Here is a 21,236-nt window from a genome sequence, read left to right as displayed (position 1 = left end):
AAGGAATTTTCCTCCAAGGCAGATTGGAAGAGGCCCTGGAGGCTTTTCGCCTTCCTCTGTGGCATGGGGCACAGGTCACTTGAGGGGGGCTTCTCTGCTCTTTGAAGTCTTTAAACCACGATTTGAGGACTTCAATAGCTCAGACATAGGTGAGGTTTTCCGTAGGAGTGGGTGGGTGAGATTCTGTGGCCTGCGTTGTGCAGGAGGTCGGACTAGATGATCAGAATGGTCCCTTCTGACCTTAGTATCTATGAATCTATGAGTCTAACTCAAGCAGCATCACTGGCCTCCGGGGGTTTTCTCACAACTCCGCCTCGCCTCCGGTGAAGGGGAAATTCTCTGGGAACCCCTCCCCACACTAAAATGCAAAACAGGGCTCATCCGGGATTTGAACCCGGGACCTCTCACACCCGAAGCGAGAATCATACCCCTAGACCAACGAGCCACCCTGGAGGCCTTTTTCCAGCTGTTGCTCAAGGTGCCACCTCAGCAAAGCAGCAGCCTGGCGATCAGGTTACACGGATCAGGGCTGGCTGCTGCCTCATCCCGCCTTCCTGGGGAGTCTGCAGAGCAGAAGGGAACTGCCAGCTGTGGCTGCAGCCCTGACAAACAAGCCTTAAGCCTCACTGCACCCGCTGAGCAAGGATTCTCTACAGCTTGCAATGGAGACTTTTCATACCCAGCACCCTGCTTCTCACGTCCCTTCCTACTGAGCCTTGGGCACTTGCCTGCACCCAGCCAGCCTACACAGCGAAGGATTGCGTATCCCCCATGTGGGGTGACATGCACACGCCACACTGTCCCGGACATCCGATGAAGTGAGCTGTAGCTCACGAAAGCTTATGCTCTAATAAATTTGTTAGTCTCTAAGGTGCCACAAGTACTCCTTTTCTTTTTGCGAATACAGACTAACACGGCTGCTACTCTGAAACCTGTCCCGGACCTGCAGCAGAGCTCTGCAGAGCTCAAAAGCTCGTCTCGCTCACCAATGGAAGTTGGTCCAATAAAAGCTATTACCTCCCCCGCCTTGTCTCTCTAATATCCCGGGACCGACATGGCTACAACAACGCTGCATACGCCCATTGACTGAGTTTGGATTCTCTCTCTGATCTGTGCAATAAAATAGTGATGAATAATTGAAAAACTTACTAAGATAATGTAAATATTCAACTGTACCGATGCAACGTTAAGTCCTGCTCTGGCCTGTTCTCCTGGTGGTTGCAAGTAGATGTTGAGAAGGGCCGGAGAGAGAGAACTGACCCTGGTGGAGCCCCACAAGTGAGGGGTTTGGGGGAGAGGAGCAGTTTCCCCATCACTACTCCTTGGGGGTGTCCCTCCAGGAAGGACTCAAACCGTTTCAGCGCCTTCCCCTGGACCCTGCCACCTCTCGGGAGAGCCAGTGGAAGCTCCTGGCCCGCGATGTGGAACGCTGCGAGACGTCCAGGGGGCTGAGACCGATGGCTGCCCTCTCCCCACTGACAGGAGGAGCTCAGCCATCAGGGCCACGAAACCAGCTCCGGTTCTGTGTCTGGGCCTGAAGCCAGGTGGTGCCGGGTCCCGCCTGCTGGCTGCAGTTAGAGGAGCCTGGAGCTGGCCTTTGGCTGGCTTCTCTCTGAGCTTGCCCAGGAACGGGAGGTCTGACGCCAGGTGAGAGCTGGCCAGGCCTGACGTGCCCAGGGTGGGTTTCTCCAGTGCGGGTCACCCCAGTGCATGCGTGAAGGATGGGCGGCAGATTCCCTCCCTGAATGAGGAGCTGGCTGGTTCGCTCAGGAGTGGGGCCAGTTGCACACGACTCTTTCGCCAGCTGGGAAGGGCCCGGGTCGGAGTCACAGGTCTCTGCTGGAGGCCGTGGGTTGGCGGGGCTGAGCACGGCAGGCCCCTGCTGTTTGAGGAGGCTGTTCGTGGTCAGTTCAGTGAAGGAGGGTGACAGTTCTTACGGTGCTTGGCGCTCAGCTCTGCAGCAGGCCCACAGGACTGAGGAAGCCATTTACCCCTCTGGAGAGCTCCTTGGGGTGGGCTTTGGCCGTCTTGGTGGAGGGAGGGAGGAGCCTTTTGGGGGCCAGCAGGTCACCAGGTCCTCAACTCCTTGTCCCATGGGTGGGGTCCAGGTGTCTTTTAGCTGCCTCTGGAATTCATTGGAGTCCTGAGTCCTCGTGGTTGAATCAGGGTCTTTCTTGATGCCCAGGTACCAGAAGGTCTCTGAGCACTGCCCTAGTCAGGGGATGGTCTGTGGGTTGTGATGTTCTCAGTCTTGATATGTAGGGGGTCCAGGGGTGACCAGCTGTGTGGCTGGACCGAAATGACCTGTGAATGTCCTAGGGATGGGACACTAGCTGGGGAGGGCTCTGAGTTACTACAGAGAATTCCTTCCCGGGTGTCTGGCTGGTGGGTCTCGCCCACACGCTCAGGGTCTAACTGATTGCCAGATTTGGAGTCAGGAAGGAATTTCCCCCCGGTCAGATTGGCAGCGGGGTCTTTTGCCTTCCTCTGCAACTTGGGGAACGGGTCACTCACAGGTTTAAACTAGTGTAAATGGTGGATTCCCTGTAACTTGAAGCCTTTAAACCATGATTTGAGGACTTCAGGATCTCTCAGGAGGACAAGGCTGAGGTGCCTCTCCATGCGCCAGTGAGCTTCTGCGTGTTTTTCTCTGTGATGGTCTGGAAATCCACCTAAAATCAGTGTGAGAAACCTGGCTCTGGTTTCTCCTGTCAGGTGCATGAAGTTGTCTTACCAGAGGCACCTCTCTTGCATTTGATGTTTGCAGAGAAGATGGATGCAGCACCACCTGCCTTCTCAGCCTCTCCAGGTCCACGGTGCACCGAGTATCCTCGGGGGCCGAGCTGGGCGAGCACAGGGCTTGCGGGGTTCTCCAGCCAGGTCTCAATGGGGCAGTCTACATCAGGGTTGTCCTCCCAGATGAGGTCATGCATTGTTTGTTAGTGGCAGCTCTTGCACTGATCGGCGTCAGCTTTAGTTTGCGGTGCGCTCCCAGCCCGTGCCGAGGCAGTGGGCCTGTGCCCTGTGCCAGCGACAGACGTGTAGAATCTGGTTTCTTACTTCTGTTTCCTTGGACGGCTCCTCCCAGTCTGAGCGGTGGGAGGAGGTGAAGTGGCTGTGGCCTTGGGGTGTGCCGAGGGATGCTTATCTGGTTCAACGGAGGCGTGGGAAAGGCAGGTCTGTTGGATACCTTTTGGAGCTGTAACCTGGCTGAGCTCCGATCTGTCTTGCCACCCAGAGGAGTCCAAGCAGCAATGAGATCCAGCTCCTCCTTGTTAGGGGTTTTCATTCCCTATCTCCCCATCTGCTTTCAATTGCAAACTCAGCCAATGGGAGGAATTCACTTGCAAGACTCATCTTCATGGGGCAGGGGGTTAGTAAACAACAAGGTCTTTCGTCCTCTGTAACGTTCCACTCTAGTCCGTCTGGCGTCGCTGGGCCTTCCTCATGGAGCGGGGCAGAACACCTTCTGTTGGAGACCAGCATTTCACACAGGTTAACGCCTCTCTCCCGTCTGGTGAGATACACTGTTACAGAGCGAAACTCTCATACATTACCTTACAATACAGGTGTGACGAGTCCCCCGCTCTCCCCGGATCCACCTGGAACTGGGATACCACTGAGCCGCCCAACCCACCAGCCTGGGCTCCCTCTCACACTGTACTGCTGTGACAAGCTGCAAAGCCCTCTCCAGCCTGCACTTCCACCAGCGTTCATGCAGCTAGGGACGCACCCAGCTGCAGTTACGTGCAGGCTCATTGACCAGCCCTGAGGCAGTCTGTCCCCTGGGGTGGCGGGGGGGAAAGCAGCTGGGGGAGCAGGACCTGGCCCCTTTAAGGGCTCTCTGGATCCCCTGCTCTGGCCCCGCTAGCGCTGGCCCCATGCAGGGCCGCCTGGAGCCGCTCCCCATTGGAGCTGTGGGCCCAGCTGTCAAGCCATTACTTTCTTCAGGACCACCCAGGGTGGAGGAGGGGAGGGACAGTTGGCCCCAGGCCCTGTGTTTGAGAAGGCCCCCAAACCCGAGCAGAGCACAAGGCCCAGAGCAGGGAGTCAGCCCCATCCCCATGGGGCACAGAAGCCGCTGCTGTGTGGTGAGTGTGGGGCGGGCTCCTTCCCCAGCACCCTGCCCCCCAGCCCCTCTCAGTGGTACTGTTTCAGAAGGGTGGGGGGGCCTCAGTTTCATATTTTGCCCCAGGCCCCCAAAAACCTCTGTGCAGCGCTGAGCCCTAGAGATCTATGAGTTTCTGTAGCTTATCCACTGCCCTGGCCCCAGGGTGTCCGGTTCGCTGCACTGCACGGGAGCCGGGTGCCGTCAGCAGGGCAGCTGGCTAGGAGGGATGCTGACCGCTCAGGCCGAGCTAAGCTGCCACTCGGGACGGAGCCCAGGGCTGGGCTCTCCAGGCCAGGACAACAAACCAATGTGGGAAGTCACATGCCCATGACAAAGCAGTGGTAAGGTCCCATGCTCTGGGGGCAGATCCGGCTACCAAGGGGGGATGCAGACCCGGAAGGCAGCATGGCCTAGGGGTCAGGTTGTAAGGCATGTTCCCAGAAGCGCCCTCCCCCCCCCCCCCCCGTCACCCAGAGGTGAAGCCTCCACAGCAGGGGCATGCACAGGAATACAAACGTGGCCGCTTTTAGAGAGGTACTTTCTGTGGCCAGAGGAGCTGGCCCTCTCCCCTGGCCTCCTCAGCTGCCTCTCCCCACACAACAGTTCTGTGCCCCCACTGACTGGGGGGCTGTGCTCCTGCTTGCCCCACAGCATACAGGGAGCAGCAAGTGGCACCAGCTGTGACAAATCCCAGCAAGACAGCTGCAAGTGCCTCTGTTGGCCACAAAGAAGGTAATACAGAGGGGTGGAGATGTCATTGGTGCCTGGAGAGCCCACGGCCTCCCCAACAGGGCAACAGCCTGAGCTGGGGAAGGGCAGCTTTACACCTGGGGCGATGAAGCTGGAGTCGAACTCAGACCCCCCAGGTCTTACATCCTCTGCCTATTCCACTACACCACAGCACTGAAACAGCATGGGGCTCTCTGGCACCTCTTCAGTGCACCATGCGCTGCAGGGCAGTACAATGCATAGGGCAGTCACTGGGGAAGTAGGAGTCATGGATTCTAGTCCTGTCTCTGACACGTGGGCAAGTCTCTTCCTGTGCCCCTGCTGGGGACCATGGGGCTGCCCCTGGGCAACGGCATTGAGCAGGGGGGTGTTGGGATGCCAGGCTGAGAGGGGAGCTGCCTGCCAGCAGTGCATGGACTGATCACTTGACAGATCTCTGCAGCCGTGCTGGGGGTCTGAGCTCTGGGCGGGAATGGGGGAGTTGTGGCCCAGGAGCTGGGTATACTGGGGGGTGCAGGGAGATTCTTGGGATGGCAGGAGAATGCAGAGTGACCCCACTGAATGCCTCCCCAAGCCCCAGGGGTAGTGCCCCCCGTAGGCCAGCGAGGGCAGTCCTAAAACTAGCCACCTGCCAGAGAACTGCTGAGTTCTGAGTGGCTCGGTACAGCTGCTCCACGGGTGATCATAACCAGCCCATGCAGTGGGCACCCAAAAAGATGGGCAGGGGAGCGCACACCTGTTGCTGCTCTCACTGCCTACCGGACAGCAGCAAGCTAGGGATCAGCCCAGCCCTTGGAAATGCACTTTCCTCCCCCAGGCCTTTTATCAGCCCTCAGGTTTGGACGAAAGAATGAACGCAAAGGCAGAGAGAAGAAGACAATAGTGACATCCCCCTTCGCACAGAAGGTCCCCCCACTCCACAGCTACCTGCTCTGGAGCTGGCCCGCCTCAGAGTCTAGATTTTAGGGGCTGAAGCTGGAGACCTTTCCACAGTAGCTGCAGTGGCTCAAAGCCGTAGCGTTGCCAGTTTTGTAAAGGTGCTAAACTGTGGCCGTGCAAATCACATCTACAACAGAGTTTTCCATCCTGGCAGCTTCAGCGGGGTGAAAATCCAAGTGTAGAGAGAAGGCCATAAATTGTTCTCTCAAGTGTGTCTAGGAGCCAGGGGAAAGAGTCTAGGGAACATCCTGCTGCCAGATGTGTGTGGAAAGTAATATGATCTCTGAGTGCCAACACAGTCAATGGCTCCTTTCTAAAAACATCTGGAAGAAGCACTTTTTTCAACTGGCTCGTTGGTCTAGGGGTATGATTCTCGCTTAGGGTGCGAGAGGTCCCGGGTTCAAATCCCGGACGAGCCCATTTTTTCAGCACGTAGCAGTGGTGGGACGGATGAAGATTTTGCGGCGCAAACTGACTTTCCTCACATAAAGAATGTATGGAAAGGAAGTGAAACTTTTATCTACAATTCCCCAATGACAGAAAAGTGGTGAAGCTGGATTAAAACACTCGCCTTTTTCTATTGCAACCCCACCCTGCAGCAACGCTTGCTAGCTGCCCACAAGAATGGGTATTCCATGCCCTGTCCTGGGGGGGGGGGGGGGCTGAGCTCCGTTGACTGGAGAGGAAGGGGCGCCTGTAACACGGCAAATAAAAAGTCAGGTCCATAACCAAACGCTTGCCTATCAGTTGTAAAACTTTCCACCCACAGAGTAGTTATCCAGACAGTTCAATTTAACACACTGGATTAGCTAAAACAACAAACCAAGTGTATTAGCTACAAAGAGAGCGATTTTCAGTGAGGCCCAGCAAGGAGGCGTAAGAGTCAGACACGGTCACAAGAAAAATAAAGATAAGACATTTACAGGTGCCCAACTTCACAAACTCTATTAGAGTCAAAGCAAAGTTGTCTGGCCATGTGCCTCTAGCAATCTCCCTGACCAACCCCTTGAGGTCAGGACGCCTCTTCCAGAGTCCAACAGCTGCTTCCTTTGTCTTTTCTGGTGCAAAGAATGTGATGGGCAGGGGGATAGAGAGGGGTGTCTGCCCCTCCTTTTTATAGTCCTGTCCCCCCATCTCCAGCTGGGAGCCTGATGACAGGCCGTCTGTGAGGACAGGAACCCTATGCTGTTTCTTTGCTAAGATGTAGCTTTTTGCCCCTCCCCAAGAATGGGCACTGAGCAGGTAATGGCCCATGGGCCTTGTTTACACCAGTTCAAGGTGTCGGCTTGCCCTGAGGAACTGGTTTGACCACTCCCCAGACGTCTCTGGAAAACCTGCTTTTAGTCCTGATTTCTGCTTGTGTTTATAACGTCACATGTCAGGCTGCTCTGTGCACTTCGTCAGGCTGCTACTGATCAGCAAATGCTGAGTTCTTAAACAGCTCACAAGGCATTCCTCGTGCAAAGCAGTGTGCAGGGTGTGAACACGGGGTGTATTCTGTCACAGCTCCCCACTCTCAGCATGGCTTATCGCAAACGCAGCAGCGTTCCTGAAAGGAGACGCAAGCAACGGGCCCCTTAAGCAGCCAGGGATTGGTTTTGTGGGGGCTCTGGTGTGCTTGAAGTGGCTTGACTCAGGGTCTAGTGGATATTGTGTCTGAGCCACCCAAGGTGCAAACTGTAAGTGCTGTAAAGTGTGCCTCAGAGGCCACATGGTCTTGTGGTTTCCAGCACTGCCAAGTTCTCCTCTAAGACAACATCTGGCAGATGTTTTTCCCAGCTGGCTCGTTGGTCTAGGGGTATGATTCTCGCTTTGGGTGCGAGAGGTCCCGGGTTCAAATCCCGGATGAGCCCACTTTTAAGGGTGGGGGGATCGGCCAGAACAAAGCGATTTCCCCCGTGGAGAGAAGGAGGAACTTTATTGCCTAAAATCCACAGCAGTGCCCAAGCCTGGCTGCCAAGGCCACGTCACAGCTGGGTGGGAACGACGAACGCTCCCCCACAGCAAATGTTTTGGGGTCTCCTCCTGCCTGGCCGATCTTAGAGCAAACGCCGGGAGTGGCCCTTTGAGTCCCTAAGTGCCTCCCCGAAGCTCCCCACCCATGTTGCTCTGACACCCCACATTGCAGGCGGCTGGTTTCCATCGCCGGCTCCGCTACAGTTTCTATTCGGCTGCCAAAGCTGAGCCGATCTCAGGGGTGGGAATGTTTCAGCTGGTGCCAGTTAATACGCAAAGTGACAGGTTTCAGAGTAGCAGCCGTGTTAGTCTGTATTCGCAAAAAGAAAAGGAGGACTTGTGGCATCTTAGAGACTAACAAATTTATTTGAGCAAATTTGTTAGTCTCTAAGGTGCCACAAGTCCTCCTTTTCTTTTTGTTAATACGCAAAGCAGAGGAGACCCCGGGGAAGCTGAGATGTGGCCGTGGAAGCCAGGTTTGGGCACTGCTGTGCTATACCAGGATATTGTAAGGGCCCTGCCGCGCTGGGCAGTCCCGGGCCCCAGTCACATCCCCGCCACGCAGGGCAGCCCTGGGCCCCGGTGACGTCCCCGCCACACCGGGCAGCCCCGGGACCCGGTCACGTCCCCGCCATGCATGCTCGGCCACAGCTGCAAGCTGTCACACTTACCATCCTACTGTCTCTTTTCTACTAGCTGCATCTCTTACGTATTTACAGGACTGTGGAGTTGAGCTTTCTATCTGCCACATGCACCTACTGAAATGCAAACGATTGCCCTGAAGAGGACTGGGATGCGACACTGCCAGCTGTCAGAACAACATGTGTAAACCTAACTCGCTGTACGATGGGGCTGGATACATTTCTGAATGGGATCTCATCACGGGGTTGCCTGCAGCAACAGCGACCCAGGCGGGCCCTTCCAGTCCTATGCAAGGGATACAGGAGAAATCTCCTGAAACCGGCAATTTTTCCTTTGGACCCTAACAGGACTGTTCGCACTCTTGGGATGCCACTGCACAGCCCACAAATGCAGGAATACTTTGGCAAGCTCTGACCACGGGAGAGCCCCAGTTCTATCCAGGAAAGGCTGTGTAAGGGGATGTGGCTTCCCGTGCACTCTCAGTTCCCTCCACAAGTTGCTATCACTAGCCCCAAGATATAAACCCACATGCACAAGATTCTCTCCAGTGCCACAACTCAGAGAGTCCCACATGCTGCACTCCCTGGTGCAGAAGCACATCTGTGTCCATTTATCCTATTGCCCGGTGTTTTCTCCAGCAGTATGAACTATCCTCTCTGGTTATTTCTGAGCTTTGTGAGAAAGTGGGACAAGGACATGTGCCAAAGTCCACGCTGCCCGACGAAGAGGCTAGGAAGACCGGAGTTGCTGAGATGCACAAAAGCTTCCAATCTTAACTGGCTTTTTGGTCTAGGGGTATGATTCTCGCTTAGGGTGCGAGAGGTCCTGGGTTCAAATCCTGGATGAGCCCATTTTTGGGGGAGGGATAGCTGAGTGGTTTGAGCATTGGCCTGCTAAACCCAGGGTTGTGAGTTCAATCCTTGAGGGGGCCGTTTAGGGTTCTGGGGCAGAAATTGGGGGATTGGTCCTGCTTTGAGCAGGGGGTTGCACTAGATGACCTCCTGAGGTCCCTTCCAACCCTGAGATTCTAGGATTCTATACTTTCAGAACCGTTCATTGTATTCTATACGTCTGTCAGGTCCCCTCTTATTCACCTCCTGTCTGTCAGGTCCCCTCTTATTCACCTCCTGTCTGTCAGGTCCCCTCTTATGCACCTCCTTTCAAATGTCATAATGCCAGTGCTTTCAATCTCCGCTGGTAGGAGCGTGGTTCCAGGCCCTTGGTCACTCTCACTGCCCTTCTCAGAACTGCCAGTTCTGCAATATCCTTTCTGAGATGGGCTAACTAGCACTGCAGATGGCATCCAGGGGAGGCGGAGTTAGACAAAGGCATTACGTTTGTTTTCGGTATTATTCTCCATCCCATTCCATCAGTGGCACTTTTTATAGTGGGGGGGGGGGGGCTGAAAGCCAGCTAAGGAAACTAAACCATGTGTCAGGTTCCAGAGTAGCAGCCGGGTTAGTCTGTACCTGCAATAAGAACAGGAAGACTTGTGGCACCTTAGAGACCAACACATTTATTAGAGCATAAGCTTTCGTGAGCTGTAGCTGTAAGCTGTAGCTCAGGAAAGCGTATGCGCTAATAAATGTGTTAGTCTCTAAGGTGCCACAAGTCCTCCTTTTCTTTAAACCATGCGGGTGTCCAAAAGCAAAGTGCAATTCCCACTCACACCACACGGGTGCAGCACAGCTCCAGGATTTACGGAATACCACGGGCTTCGTCCTGACACCAGCAAACTCTCTCCACAGAGAAACCTGGGGGTGCAGCTGCACCCACCGCACCCCTACTTCCTGCACTTGTGCATTCGTTCACATCCCAGCATCTCGTTTGCTTTCCCCACTGCGCAGCCTGGAACGACGCCAAGGTCCCTTCCTTAATTGATACAAAAAAGAAAAGGAGTACTTGTGGCACCTTAGAGACTAACAAATTTATTAGAGCATAAGCTTTCGTGAGCTACAGCTCACTTCATCGGATGCATTTGGTGGAAAAAACAGAGGAGAGATTTATATACACACACACAGAGAACATGAAACAATGGGTTTATCATACACACTGTAAGGAGAGTGATCACTTAAGATAAGCCATCACCAACAGCGGGGGGGGGGGGAAGGAGGAAAACCTTTCATGGTGACAAGCAGGTAGGCTAATTCCAGCAGTTAACAAGAATATCAGAGGAACAGTGGGGGGTGGGGTGGGAGGGAGAAATACCATGGGGAAATAGTTTTACTTTGTGTAATGACTCATCCATTCCCAGTCTCTATTCAAGCCTAAGTTAATTGTATCCAGTTTGCAAATTAATTCCAATTCAGCAGTCTCTCGTTGGAGTCTGTTTTTGAAGCTTTTTTGTTGAAGTATAGCCACTCTTAGGTCTGTGATCGAGTGACCAGAGAGATTGATTGCCCCTCTGCCATGTACATTGGCCAAACTGGACAGTCTCTACGTAAAAGAATGAATGGACACAAATCAGACGTCAAGAATTATAACATTCAAAAACCAGTTGGAGAACACTTCAATCTCTCTGGTCACTCGATCACAGACCTAAGAGTGGCTATACTTCAACAAAAAAGCTTCAAAAACAGACTCCAACGAGAGACTGCTGAATTGGAATTAATTTGCAAACTGGATACAATTAACTTAGGCTTGAATAGAGACTGGGAATGGATGAGTCATTACACAAAGTAAAACTATTTCCCCATGTTATTTCTCCCCCCCACCTGACCCCCCCTGTTCCTCAGATGTTCTTGTTAACTGCTGGAAATAGACTACCTGCTTGTCACCATGAAAGGTTTTCCTCCTTCCCCCCCCTGCTGTTGGTGATGGCTTATCTTAAGTGATCACTCTCCTTACAGTGTGTATGATAAACCCATTGTTTCATGTTCTCTGTGTGTGTGTATATAAATCTCTCCTCTGTTTTTTCCACCAAATGCATCCGATGAAGTGAGCTGTAGCTCACGAAAGCTTATGCTCTAATAAATTTGTTAGTCTCTAAGGTGCCACAAGTACTCCTTTTCTTTTTGCGAATACAGACTAACACGGCTGCTACTCTGAAACCTGTGATTAATTGATACAGTTACTTTAGAGCCCTGTAAAGTGTATGAGTAATTTAATCTTTTCCCTCCAATGTGCAACGCTTTGTGTTTTTCAACACTGAATTTCATCTGCCGTCATGTTGCCCATTTCCTGGCTTTGTCAGGTCTCTCAAGTTCCTCCCAGTGCTCTCTGGCCCTGGCTAATCTAAATAATTGTTTGACAATGTAGAATACGCATAACATTGAAGAATTAAAGTTAGCTTAAGTTTGGGTGGTGGGGGGTAAAGAAAACCAGTGAGTAGCAAGCAGAAGGAAGGCCTTGAAAATAATGAGCTATAAGGCCAGAAGGAACAAAGTACAGAGGATGTCTGGTTCAAAGAATAACTAACGAAATGAGGGGAGGTTTCTAAAAAGGCCTCTGACTGATAGAGCTGACTGCAGATGGTTTTCAACAAGACAAGAAGAATCTCTCTTAAAAGGAGCCAACATGGACCTTCCCACCCACATACCAGAGTTATCTCCTTTGTGAGCCCAGGTGCAACGAAAAAAGCCGGTCAGCCAGGAGGGTAGGAAAGACCTTGGGAGGAGAGGAGGTTGTGTATCTTTTCTGGGTTAAGACTGGAAGTCAGGGTGAACTGTCTCCAGTCAGTTTTTAGCTGATGTCAGTCATTGGCAATAACATCACTTGTTTGTTAGAGGGTATAAAAAGGAAACTCTAAAAGGGTGTATTGCTAATCCCTGTCTGATCATGCTGGAGCCAACCAATAGGGTTGATCAAATGCTTGGCTTTTTAATCTTGTTTAGAGCAGTGGTTCTCAAACTTTTGTACTGGTGATCCCTTTCACATAGCTCGCCTCTGAGTGTGACCCCCCCCCCCTTATAAATTAAAAACACTTGTTTATATACTTAACACCATTATAAATGCTGGAGGCACAGCAGGGTTTGGGGTGGAAGCTTACAGCACGCAACCCCCTGAGGGGTCCTGACCCCCAGCTTGAGAACCCCTGGTTTAGAGCAATTCTTAGCCTTTGGATTTAATAAAGGAATTTCTGGTTAGACCAGGGTTTGGGGGTTTCCCATATTAATAATTTTAAATATAATTAATAATTCCAACACTCACCTGCAAATTTGGCTACCTCACTCCTCACCCACCTTTCCTGATCGTTAATAAAAACATTAAACACCATGGGACCAAGTGCAGGACCTTGATCTACCCCGTTAACCTTCTGCCCTGAATGAAACCCACCTGTAACAAGGCAGTGACCCCGCTCCAGAGAGAAAAAGCCAGGCTGATTAGGGAAGCAGCCACAGCTGGGGCCATGCCCCAATCAGGCCACACCTGGCCCTATTATAAGGACTCAGGGAGGGGGTGGGTCAGTTGCTCTTCAGTGGTGGGGAGAGGAGGATCTGGCTGCTTGGGAGCAGGATACCAGAGGTAGGGAGGTGCTGGGGAGCTCCAAGAGGAGCTGGGGAGCTCCAGGCTGGCACCGCTGCAGGCCTTGTGCAAGGCCTAAAGAGAGGTACTGGGCTGCAGGGAAAGGCAGCAGGTCCAAACCCCCCTTGCCAGTGATGAGGGGCTGTTACACTGCAGTTGGCCCCAGTGAGTGGGGGGCTACATTGGGGTGGGCAAACTGGGCCAGATCTGGCCCCTTGGGGCTTTGGCCTGTGGGATTGCCACCCCTGTGGTGCTGCTCTGGGAAGTAGCCAAACCACATCCCTGCAGCCATTGTGGATGGTGGAGGAGAGAGCTCCGCACCTTGCTCTTGCCTGCGGGTACCTCCCCCAAGCTCCCCTTGGCCAGGAATGGGGTACTGTGGCCAATGGGAGCTTTAGAGGAGGTACCCGCAGGTGAGGGAAACAAGCAGAGCCCTCTGTGCCCCCCCCAGGGGCTGCAGGGATGTGGTGCTGGTCGTTTCCTGGAGCGATGTGGGGCTCATTTGGAAGACCAGTCATGCGGTCTCTGTTCAACTAGTCAGTCTGCTCATCCCCCTCCAGGGTGGGGGATTCTGCTGGAGAGCAGAACCCTGTGACCTGAGCCAAGCTCAGCAGGACCCAGCTACAAGTGTTGGGTTGAGGTCTGGTCTAAAACCACCTGAAACTATCAGGCTTGGGTGGGGTCAGCTCTGATCACCCTCCCCTGCCGGTGGAGTTGGTGTGACGGCTGCGGGCCCCGCTTCTGCCAGCTCAGTCTTGTGATGGGTGCTGCCAGACTGCACGAACGCCCCAGAGAGATCACGTGGCGGGGGAGCTCATGGATGCCAGTGCAGAGGTGGAGTTCTGGGGTGGGGGCTGGTGTAAGGATCTAGGACCCGGGGCAGTGGGGCCCTGGGTCTCTGATGCTCCCTCGTCACCACCAAGGGAGCCGGGGAAGCAGCATCTCGCTAGTCCTGGGGGGTCAGGCCCACAGGAAGTCCTATCACAGCACCCAAGGCCTGTGGCCAGCTGGTGGGCTCGTACCTGCTACATAAGCCAGGAAGTGAGCCAAAAGTGGGATGTCCAAGCAACTGTGCAGACTCCCTGCTGCTGCGGACCCTGCTCTTGCCTGCTTCTGGCAATCCACATCCAATCCTGTTCCTGATCCCTGCTCCGTTCCTGGCTCAGCCCTAGCTCCCACCTGGCTCCTGCTCTGAGCCTCCTCCTGGCCCCTTCTCCGGTTCCTGCTCACTCTTGGCCATCAGCTACCAATCCTGGCTCCGACCCCCAGCGCCAACTTCTGACTCGGATTCTGGCTCAACCCGTGGCTCTGGCATTTGATATCTGACCTCAGCTTTGATCCTTGGTTTTGATTCCTGTTCTGATGCTGGTTCATCCCCTGGCTCTAGAACATGGCAGCTGGCTCTGGTTCTGACCCCTGCTTCTGTTCCCTGGCCCTCAGGAGGCAGATTTCATCATCTTCTTATATGGAGACAGATTTCCTTTGCAAGAGACTATGGCTCGGTCTACACAAGGAACTTTTGTTGGTACATTATTGCAACGTTGGTTAGAGGCGTGGTGGTGGGGTTTTTGCAACATTCCTATGCTGGTAAAAGCCTTATTGTAGACAAAGTTATACCGGCATGAAAATGCTTTTGGCAGGATAGCTTATTTCCTCACTGAATCAGTAGAAGCTATACCAGCAAAATTGGGGCAGTAATTGTGTATAAACAAATGCAGTGATTAATAAAATTCTGGATTTTTTTAAAAAAATGGAACAGGCTGAGTTAAGTATAAATACTGACAGAAAGTTAGGGTATAAAAAGGAACAGGTGAGATATTGGGGTACCCACCCAGAATTTCAGGGGCCCCATTGTGCTAACATAGTAAGATCCCTGAGCATAAGAGTTTATTAAATGCCCCAAAATTTCAGTATTGCAGAGTTAAGGTTGCCCAGTGCTGCCTTGTGCCCTTCCAGAATGTGGAGAGTAGCTGAATTTAAACATCTGGAAACTAAAAAAAACAGTGGTGGAACACAACCTTAACTCTTCCCCCTGGGAGATGACGCTAGCCCCTGGGAATGATTCAGTCATGAGGGTGCAAACGTTAAACTCCCAAGGGAGGTGGTGGGTTCTCCATCTTTTGAGGTCTTCAGAGCCAGCCTGGCGGCCATTCCGGAAAATGCTTTAGCCAAATACAAGCAATTGGACTCAACAAAGGGTAGCTGGGGAATACCCCTGGTCTGTGCAACGCAGTGGGTCAGACCAGATCTAACAGTCTCTTCCGGCCTTAAAAATCTATAACAAGTAGGTCTGAGGAAAAGAGACTAAGAATGAATACAGCCAATATTACCAGATTGATCTGAAAAGCCTGAGGAAATTCAATGTTGACTGGGATATGAAAATTTACAGTAAATATTTGTTTTGTAAGTAAAATGGTGTCAATCAAACTGCTCTAGGGCAGCTAGAACTGAACCCTAACTACGGCGTCTCTACAGACCCACTTCAATGAGAACAAGTCTTCTGGAATGTTCCTTGGAGCTCAGAGAAAACCGATGGGACAAGTTTCAGTGACGTTAATGGTTTAGCAGAGGACGCTTGAAAGGCTACTCCAGCCATTGGACTACAGTAGCTTTCACAAAATGGCTCTGTAGCTTTTCCATGATCTGGAGGCGAAAGTCTTGCAAATCATTTAACATATAGCTATTACTTTGATTTTAGTACAGTTAAAGAGCATTCCACTTTTCTTAAACACACTTTGAGCAGATGCTTTTCCCACTCTACTATGTGGACTGTATTTAAGTATGTAAAGTCTAAATTCTCTCCCTTCTTGGGGTTTGGCTTTATTAACAAAGTTCAACTTAAACCTTCTCCCCAGACTTGACTGCTTCTAGGATTCCTCCCTCGGGTCTGTTCAGCCCGCACCCTAGATTCTCTCTTTTGCAGACCGCTTCTCCAACTCTTACATCCAATAGTTAAAGTAGACTGAAACAGAATGAAGAAGTCTCACCACGCTAGCCAGGAGGAGAAGGAGCACCACTCCCCCAGGCTAGGGACAGAATGAAGAGCTTTGCCCTTTGCTTTTAGCAGAGGGGATATTGTGCCCTTCCTTACTTTACTTGACCTGGATTATAAGAAAAGGTTAAAGAGTTACTTGCTTCAGTGAGTCAGTAAAACTTGCTTGTCATCATTAAAGAAAATAGCATCTATTAAAACAGAACTAAATGCGAAGTTATAATAGAACCACAGAATCTATAAAAGGGAGGGAGAAAATACACATCTTTTTAAAATCTGAGACTAACATTTATTAAAATGTAGAAACATTAGAATACTTTTGTTACTCCACAATCTTTTAAGAAAAATGATGGTATTAGGAAACATTAAGATTAAACAATAGGCTAGTTCACTTATTTAAGGAACTACCAATGATTTCTTGGGAAAGAAATAAGAATTTAGGACTTGATTATGAAAACCTATCTTTATCTCCAACTCCTGGGAACTGTCTGTGTTTATCATATAGTCATATTTTAATTATTCATTACTAGTAAAAAAAAAAAAAAATCTGTTAGCCCTTGTGAATTGTCATGTGTGTGACAGGCCACAAAACCTCTGAAAGACTAATTATTGAACACAAACGAGCCATCAGGAGGGATGCTATAACCTTACCTCTTGCTAGATATTTTACTAGGAACAGTCTTTACTGATTAGTACAGTGATAGAAAATATTTTGAGATCTAAAGGAGGATGAGATTGAATCCAAAGGAACCTCTGGGGATTTTAAATTATATTATTGTTACTCTCTTCTTGCATATTTCTATCCCTGTAGCCTCCTGGACCCCATTGGGCTAGGCACTGTAAAAACACAGAACAAAAACAGTCCCTGCCCCAAAGAGTTTACAATCTAAGAACAAGACCAGAAGTAACAGATGGATGCAGACAGACCAACAGGGAGCACAAGGAGACAGTGAGGGTCAGCTTGACAGGCAGCGATCTCAGTACATCAGTGGCCTAAGCATGAGCAGGTTTTTTGTTGGCATCCCTGCACAGGAGAGTTTTAAGGAGGGATCTGAAGGAGGATAATGAGGTGGATTTGTCTGTTTACCAGGAGCACCTCCCAAGCATGAGGGGAGACACAGGAGAAAGAAGATAGGTGCTTGTTTGAAAGTGTAAGAAGTGGGTGCTGGAGGCTGCCATCACTGGCTGATCTGAGGGGGAGCTCTCATCTGAGTAGTGAATGAGGTAGGGAGGGGATAGGTCAAGGGCCTTGAAAATGAAGACATCTTTGTCTGATGCCATAAAAAATGGGGAGCAGATGGAGAGAGGCAAGAGAGGGGGAACGTGATCAAAGTGATGGGCTAGAAAAATTATTCTAGCAGCAGCATTCTGAATGGACATAGTAGAGCAAGATTGCATATGTTCAAGCCAGAGAGAAGGAGGTTGCAGCAATCAAGACATGAGATGATGAGAACCTGGACAAGAGCTTTAACTGTATGAATGAAAAGGAAAGGCTGTATCTTAGAGAGATGCTGCATAAAGAATCGGCAACATATAAACCCTTGTCATCCCTTGGATTGAAGATTATAATGAGTTTCTCTCTGAAGAAAAGTTTGGTAACATTTGTGGATACAAATAAGTACATGGATTAAAATGCTAAACAGGATCTGTTTAACCAGTGATTGGGAAGGCCAGATGTATGGAATAAGTTGGTAGGAATATTTCCAGTTAGTGTGGAAACTAACTAAATAGTCCACTATTTACAGTAGTTTAAACCAGCAAGTGACCAGTGCTGCAGAGGAAGACAAAAAAAAAAAAAAATCCAGGGTCTCTGACAATCTGATCTGGGGAAAAATTCCTTCCCGACTCCAAATATGGTCAATTAGACCCTGAGCAAGTGGGCAAGACCCACCAGGAAGATACCTGGAAAAGAATTCTCTGTAGTAACTCAGTATCCTCCCCTCTAGCGTCCTGTCTCTAGCCACTGGGAATTTTTGCTACGGGCAGTCGCTGATGGGCCACACGCCATTGTAGGCAGTCCTGTTATACCATCCCCACTATAAACTTATCAAGCTCAGTTTTGAAGCCAGTTATGTTTTTTGCCCCCACTGATCCTCTTGGGAGGTTGTTCCAGAACTTCACTCCTCTGATGTTAGAAACCTTCACCTAATTTCAAGCCTAAACTTGTTGATGGCCAGTTTATAGACATTTCTTCTGGGGTCTACATTGGTGCTTAACTTAAATAACGCCTCTTCCTTCCCGTTATTTATCCCTCTAATGTATTTATAGAGAGCAGTCATATCTCCCCTCAGCCTTCTTTAGCTTAGGCTAAACAAGCCAAGTTCTTTGAGTCTCCTCTCACAAGGCAGGTTTTCAATTCCTCAGGTCATCCTAGTAGCCCTTCTCTGCATCTGTTCCAGTTTGAATTCATCTTTCTTAAACATGGAAGACCAGAATTGCACACAGTATTCCCAATGATGTCTCACCAGTGCCTTGTATAACAGTACTAACATTTCCCTGTCTCTACTGGAAATACCTCACCTGATGCACCCCAGGATTGTGTTAGCCTTTTTCACAGCCTCATCGCACTGATGGCATGATCAACTAATACACCCCAGGTCTTTCTCTTCTTCTGTCATTTCCAACTGATAAATCTGCAATTTATAGCAAAAATTCTTGTTGATAGTCCCAAATGCTTGACCTTGAACTTTCCACTATTAAATGTCATCCCATTTCTATTACTTCAGTTTACAAGGTCATCCAGACCTTCCTGTATGATATTCCGGTCCTCCTCTGTACTGGCAATACCTCCCAACTTTGTGTCATCCGCAAATTTTATTAGCGCACTCCTGCTTTTTGTGCCAAGGTCAGTAATAAAAATCTTAAATAAGATAGGGATCTGTCTTGGGACCAGAGGATCTCCACTGGTAACCTCCCTCCTTCCTGACAGTTCACCTTTCAGTATGGCCTGTTGCAGTCTCTCCTTTAATCAGGTTTCCTTATCCTCCTTTCAGTTAGAATAATAGAATCATAGAAGATTAGGGTTGGAAGGGACCTCAGGAGGTCATCTAGCCCAACCCCCTGCTCAAAGCAGGACCAACACCAACTAAATCATCCCAGTTAGGGCTTTGTCAAGATGGGCCTTAAAAACCTCTAAGGATGGAGATTCCATCACCTCCCTAGGTAACCCATTCCAGTGCTTTACCACCCTCCTAGTGAAATAGTTTTTCCTAATATCCAATCTAGACCTCCCACCCTGCAACTTGAGACTATTGCTCCTTGTTCTGTCATCTGCCACCACTGAACATATAGTTCTCATATTAATCCCCTTCTCAATTTAACTAATAATTTCCCCTGTGGAATGGTATCAAATACCTTACTGGCATCCAGCTAGATTAGATCGAGTGCGTTTCCTCTGTATAAAAAATCAGATCTCTTCTCAGAGAAAGATATTAGTAACTTTGTTACCACCTCTTGAATCCAACAATTGTAGAAAAATCTACAATTACTTTCTATCATTTAGGCTACTCACTTTTTGCAGTTCACCAAGCTTGGAACAGATCACTGAACTTTAGGAAACATCCTAACAGCCCATTCTTTTCTTAATCCCGTGTTAATCACTCTGTGTACAAACCAAATTCTGACTCCCTACCTCGGGCCCAAGCTGGGAGCAGTCTCCTGTCTCCTCTGCAGAATTTATTGCACACTAAGGCTGCCTGCCTGAGGTTTGCAGTTTGGGGGGGGGGGCAATGCCCCCCATGCCCCACCCAAAATCCACCCATGGATTGAAATCTTGGAGTTAAAAGGCAACCAACTCTTTTCCAAGAACCGCAGACCTCCCATTTGTTAAAGGATGTGAAGACATTCTTCTTCTAAGATGTCACAGAGAAGGGATGCGTAGCGCCTGGTTTATCAAGGCCCTAGTGGCTAGGCTAGAAGCCTATTATCACTCCCTCTCTAAACACACATCATTTAGTGGGTTTGGAAATTACTCTGCTTGTGAGAGAACGGAGGCTCAAAAAAATTTTTTTTTAAATCACAGGCTACTTCAAAGTAATTACTTGTTTCAAAAAAACATTTATGCTTTCAAGTGTACACTCTACAAAAAATTCTCTTTTTGGCCCAAACCAATCCTCAAATATCACACAAACAACTTGTTAGAACTGTATGGGTCACAATGAGACTTAGAATGGACTCCTGCTTGCAGCCTTTAAACTAGCATTGGGAGCAGCACCTCCATGATAAATAATTTTAAAGTAATAACTGTGGGTCACTATAGATCTGAGCAGGATTCAGATGCCTGCTCTCCAGGCCTAAGGACTTAAATAATAAAGTACACCCATCTGCAAAGATTTGTAAACACCCAAAATGTAGTCGATGCTTTAGGAATAAATAAGGAGATTCATGCTCCGCTATGTTCCTCCAGTTTTACCTTTTTTTTTTTTTAATATACCAATGTAACACCAGGTCTACACTACAGATCTCTGTTGGTAACTACGTCGCTCAGGGGTGTGAAAAATCCACATCCCTGAGCAACATGGTTATACCAACCTAACCCCTGGTGTAGCCAGAGCTATGTCTATGGGAGAGCTTCTCCCACTCACATAGCTTCCGCTTCTCGGGGAGGTGGAATAACTATGCTGATGGGTGAAGATCTCCTGTTGGCAGAGTAGCGTCTTCACTAACATGCTGCAGCAGCCCAGCTGCACTGGTGTAAGCCCACAGTGGAGAATAAAGCCCAAGCAAGTCACAGCCTAAACAAACAAGGGGGCTCAGGATGAAGAATGGGACTGTGACATGTGACAGAGTAATGTTTTTGTTGAGTGTCTTGCAGCTCAATTTTTGAGAGGGGCTGGGGTCAGGGGCCCGCAGGGGGAGACATTCACTCTCCTCCTCCTCCTCCCACTCATGATCCCCTACAAGTGTCACACTAGGCTTTATGGGCAAGTGTGACAAAGTGGGAATGTTCTTAATGTTTTCTCTGAATACTGTGTGTGTGCCTCAGTTTCCCCTATGTATCAGTGAAGTATCTAGGTGGTGGGAGAAGGGTGTGTGATTGGTGCAGAGGCCCCTAGAGGGCAGGTATGATGCCGACTGACTGATTTGGGGTGTGGTAGTTTTGGGTCTGCTCCAGTAGGTTCCCTGTTGCTGGGGTCAGACCCCATGAGGGAAGGGGTCAGGGCAGCTGCTTTGCAGGGGCCCATGTGCCCTGGGTGAGTTAGGAGAAGCTGAAGTGAGCTGTAGCTCACAAAAGCTTATGCTCTAATAAATTTGTTAGTCTCTAAGGTGCCACAAGTACTCTTCTTTTTCCGAATACAGACTAACACGGCTGCTACTCTGAAACCTGTGTTTTAATTGTACGCTTTGAGCATGGTTTTGATTTTAGCCAAACCATTCTAGTTACGTTGTCTCAACTTGTGCAAT

General features: G+C 49.9%; 3 non-coding genes across 3 annotated transcripts; 2 read left to right on the top strand and 1 right to left on the bottom strand.

Moving 5' to 3' along the window:
• Positions 1-373: 373 nt before the first annotated feature.
• On the bottom strand, positions 374-445 carry TRNAP-CGG. The gene has a single exon. It is a non-coding gene; the product is annotated as a tRNA-Pro (tRNA).
• Positions 446-6,126: 5,681 nt separating this feature from the next.
• TRNAP-AGG lies at positions 6,127-6,198 on the top strand. Its single transcript has one exon. It is a non-coding gene; the product is annotated as a tRNA-Pro (tRNA).
• Positions 6,199-7,560: 1,362 nt separating this feature from the next.
• TRNAP-UGG lies at positions 7,561-7,632 on the top strand. The gene has a single exon. It is a non-coding gene; the product is annotated as a tRNA-Pro (tRNA).
• Positions 7,633-21,236: the final 13,604 nt, after the last annotated feature.

This window comes from Dermochelys coriacea, chromosome 1, assembly GCF_009764565.3.
Source record: "Dermochelys coriacea isolate rDerCor1 chromosome 1, rDerCor1.pri.v4, whole genome shotgun sequence".
In the NCBI taxonomy this organism is placed as follows: Eukaryota; Metazoa; Chordata; order Testudines; family Dermochelyidae; genus Dermochelys; species Dermochelys coriacea.
This window is presented reverse-complemented; position numbering and strand designations above follow the sequence as displayed.